This window comes from Elephantulus edwardii, unplaced genomic scaffold, assembly GCF_000299155.1.
Source record: "Elephantulus edwardii isolate Elephantulus edwardi_28Jun2011 unplaced genomic scaffold, EleEdw1.0 scaffold00316, whole genome shotgun sequence".
In the NCBI taxonomy this organism is placed as follows: domain Eukaryota; kingdom Metazoa; phylum Chordata; class Mammalia; order Macroscelidea; family Macroscelididae; genus Elephantulus; species Elephantulus edwardii.
This window is the reverse complement of record NW_006400066.1, coordinates 90188-95017: the sequence shown is the minus strand read 5'-3', so window position 1 is coordinate 95017 and position 4830 is coordinate 90188.

Genomic DNA, 4830 nt, shown 5'->3' with positions numbered 1-4830 from the left:
GTCTTGTAGTTTTGGTCTTGTTTTCACTAATTCCTTAAGTTCCTTCTTTTCTGCAAAGGATCTAATTTCTCCTTTATATTTGATGGAGAGCTTTGCTGGGTTTAGGATCTTTGTGTAGCAACTGTTTTATTTTAACTTTCTGTATATGCCGTCCTATTATCTTCTAGCTTGCATGGTTTCTGCTGAGAAATAAAAAATTAATCTAATTGTTTTCACTTTGTATGTGACTATTTTTCTTGTGCTATTTTTAGAATTCTATCCTCATCTTTTAATCTGGAGAATTTGATCATGATATATTTTGATGTTTTTCTTTTGAGGTCCAGTCTACTTAGTATTCACTGTGCTTCTTGAATGTGGATTTCCCCATTCTTCAAAATACCTGAGAATTTTTCTTCTAGTACTTCTCCAACAATATTCTTAGTTCTTTCCCTGTCACTCCCCTGTTCTTGAATTCCAATCATACATATATTATGCCATTTGATGTAATTTCACATGATTCTATTGTTTTCTTCTTTTTACTTCTATCTCATCTCTGATTTTTCTTTTTGTATGGTTTCAGTGATGCTCTTGTTTTCCAACTCCTTGACTCTCTGTTCCATCTTTTCAGTTCTACAGTTTTGTCCTACCAGTATGTTGAATAGTTCTGCCATTTTGGTCTTAATATTTTGAATTTCATTTTCATGCTTTTCTGTTATTTCCAGTACTGTGTTGGCTGTACTCTCTCTTTTATGTGATAAATTTTTAAAGTTCTTGTATCTCTTTTTTTATACTATCAATTCTTTCTTCCATATTTTGCATATTTTTCCATAGCTGTTCAAGTTACTTCTCATCAACATATTTCTTACAACTGTTGTCTCTGAGGTATTTTACTTTTAAAATCATTTCTTCCATCATTTGCTTCTTTTTCTATAGCTGTTCAAATAAATCCACTTAAACATATTTCTTCTGGTTTTATCTGGGGTATTATTTGGGCCTGCATTTTTAGAAGGGTTGTTTTGTTTTTTCATGATGACAAAGGTAGACTGCTGCTTTCTTGACATTATATAAGTCTTTCCTTAGTAGATGTTAGGTCGTTGCGACTATATAGTGTTTCAGAATATGACAATATTTTGTGATAGACCCTTGTTTGTGCTGCTTCTTGGCCTGAGGCCCAGAGTGATCTACCCAAAGTACCTGAATGGGAAACTAGGAAGCCTGTTTCCCTTTCGAGAACTGGCATCTATACTTCACTCAAGCTGTTCCAGCAGTCCTGTTCTCTTCCCCTTGAGCTTAAGGGGTCCTTAGGCTCTAGCAGTGATCCTCCAAAAGTACCTGAATGGTATACTAGGAAGCCTGTATTCCCCTTCCAGAACTGGCATCTCCACCTCACTTGATTGGCTCCAGGTGTTCTCCTCCCTTCTGCTTAAGCCTAAGGGGTCTCTCATGGTATAGCCACACAGCAGTGATCCCCCAAATACATGAATAGGAATTGATGGCATACTGATTGACATATTTCAACAAACAAACACTGCTCTGGATGGGCTCACCAAATTGTGCCAAGAAATCTGAAGGAGAGCCATCTGGCTAACTCACTGGAAAAGATCTGTATTTGTTCTTGTTCCAAAGAAAGGCAATCCTACAGAGTGTGGAAATTATCAAATAGCGGCATTGATATCAAATGCAAGCAAGAGTCTGCTGAAGATTATCCAGAAATGACTTGAACAGAACATCAGCAGAACTGTCTGAAGTGCAGGATGGGTTTAGAAGAGGCTGTGGCACTAGTGATATTATAGCTAACGTCAGATGGATCTTGGCTGAAAGCAGAAAGTACCAGAGGAATGTCTGTGTTTCTTTGTAAAGACATTTGACTGTGTGGATCACAACAAACTGTGCCTGACTCTGAGAAGAATGGTAATTGCAGAATATTTGATTTTGCTTATGCGAAACCTATACTTGGACCCTCATACTTGGAGTGCCCTGAGGCAGTCATCAGAACAGAGCAAGGAAACACTACATGGTTCAAAATTGGGAAGTGTTTGTGCGAAGAATGTGTTCTATTTCCATATCTTTTCAATCTGTATTCAGAACAGGTTACCCAGGAGGCTGGGCTCTATGAGGAGAAATGTGGCATCGGGATTGGAGGTAGACTCTTCAACAATCTGCGTTATGCAGATGACACAACCCTGCTTGCTGAAACTGAGGAAGACCTGAAACACTTGCTTCAGAAGATCAAGGACTGCTGTCTTCCTTATGGATTGAAGCTCAAATAACAACAATGCTCTCTCTTAGAGAGCTCTAGTGGCTTAGATAAGGCCCTGAGCTGCCAACCTCAAATCATGTGGTTCTAAATCACCAGATGTCCCACAGAAGAAAGATAAGTGATCTTCTCTAGTGGATTCAACTGCTTCTGAAAACCCACTGGAGGGTCAGCTATGAGATCTTTATTCTGATTCGAAGGTACATAACATCATTTTAATATTTACATTAGTGATAAAAATTGTTGCAGCCAATAGATCAGGCCAGAACCAAGAGCGCATATAATTCTAGACAAGCAGAAGTACGAAGGCAGGAGACCATGCTCATCATGTACTTGCTGTCCAAGAGAAGAATCTAAATAACATAGACAATAGAGCACTTTTTTAAATGAACACACTCAAATAAGTGAAATGTGAAGAAACATAAAAAGAATAAAGTTTGTGATGCTAAATTAAAATTATATTTGGTAGGTGATGCAAAGACAGCCTGGATTTCTTTAGTCATCCCAGGAAAAGTGCAGCCTGATCTCTGCCTTAGATTTATTTATAATTATGCATGTGGACGTCTGTGGTGAGTTGCTACTCATCCAAAGGCTGCACATCTCTTCAGGCTAGAACCTGCCAGTGGCTGGAATCCATTGGCAGAGACAGGCAGACAGTTTCCTCCCATAGCATATCAGAGACTCTGACTCACAATTAAGAGTTAGAAACCCACTTGACAACAGTGAGTTTTGTTGAGGTTGTTTTAAATCCATATGGACGAAGGCAAATGAGTCCGCTGCTGCTGCTCTCAGGAAAACAAACAAACAAACAAACAAACTGGAAGAGCAATATTTTGTAGTATTCTCAGTTAAGATTGTAGTCTTCAAAGTGCAACATCAAGAAAACAAAGATTCTCACCACTGGGCCAATTGTCAGCACCAGGAGAGATGGAGAAAAGAGACTGAGGTTGTTAACAATTTCAGCTTGCTCAACTCCACAATCAAAACTTTCAATACCAGCAGTCAGGATATCAAAAGATGAATTGCACTAGGAAAATCTGCAGTCAGGGACCTCTCCAGAGTACTGAGAAGCTAGGATGTCAGTCTAGAGACTAAGGTGTGCCTAATTCAGGTCATGGTCTTTATAATTTCTTGCTATGTGTAAGAGTGCAGGACAGTGATTAAGGATAACAGAAGAAGAATCAATGCCATTGAGCTGTTGTGCTGGAGGAGACTTGATCATACCATAGACCACCAAGAAAACAAGTATTTCCATCTTGGGGTTTTTCCTTGGAGCCTAGTATTTTGAAGCTCCATCTCACATACTTTGGCCATGTGGCCAGAAGGGACCAACCCTTGGAGAAGGACGTCATGCTTGGAAGAGTGGATGTAGAGCACAGGAGAGAAAGACCCCAGATGAGATGGACTGATATAGTGACTAGGACAATGGAAGTAGGTGTGCCATAAACAATAAAGTTGGCTCAGGATAAGGCAGGCTTCAGAGCTGTTGTACATAGGGTTGCTACAAATTGCAGGCGACTCGACGGCATGTAACAACAACAACAACTCTGGTTTTACTGGAGTGATGGAATTTGAGAGGAAGACCATAGAGGTAAAGGGTCATTTTCATCACATCATCTAAAGTTATATAATACTAAGCTGATTTAGCACGTCTCAATTTAGATTTGATCTAATAGTTTTTGGATTTCTCTTCTACAAAGCAGTTCTTCCCATAATATGTTTTAAAGAAAGAAGTCACTATGCTAGCTGCACATTTTATTGAGTGAAATATCTCATTCACAAAAGGATAAACACAGCATAAGACCATTGTTATAAAGTGGGATTGATGCTGTAGGTGAGAGAACAAGAAAAGACTATATAGGTAATGAACAATGCACTGGAACAGATGAAGGAAATAAATGTTTGCAAGGAATGTATGGCTAGGGATTATGTGTATGACAATTAACAATCTGTTACAAGAGTGCATTGAGGAGGGTGGAAAATATGCATCAATTTGAATAAACGAATAAATGAAAATCCAACCTTTCTGAAAAATTTCATTAAAATAAAATTAAAATGTTTTAAAAAATATTGTTTCACCCTTAGAGGGCCCAGTATCCATATAAACCTTCCAGATTCTAAAAGAGGAGATATATCACTTCTCTCCATTCACTTGTTTACTTACTAATGCAATCATTTCTTTCTACCACTATTTCATATTGTGGATTAGAATGCAATATCACTTGATTTTGTGGCTCAAATTGTTTCAGCTTCAGTTTGCTCCTGTATTCTTTGATACATTCCCAATGTTGTGATTGTTTGCTTGTTTTTAGGACTTCCTTATGTTTTAACACCTCAGTATGGCAGCATCAGCTTGCATTTTAATTTCTCCATGGAAATCTAGATTTGTTATTCCTCTATGGAAATCTGATTATTTTAATAAGTGTTTTGTGATATCTCACTGTTGTTTTAATTTGCATTTCTCTAATGACATATATTGAGAAATTCATGCTAATTTTTCATCTGCATGTCTTCTTTGATGAGTTATTTGTTCTAGTAATTTTGCTCATTTGTAACTTGTTTATTGTCTTGTTGAATTTTAAGAACTTTATATA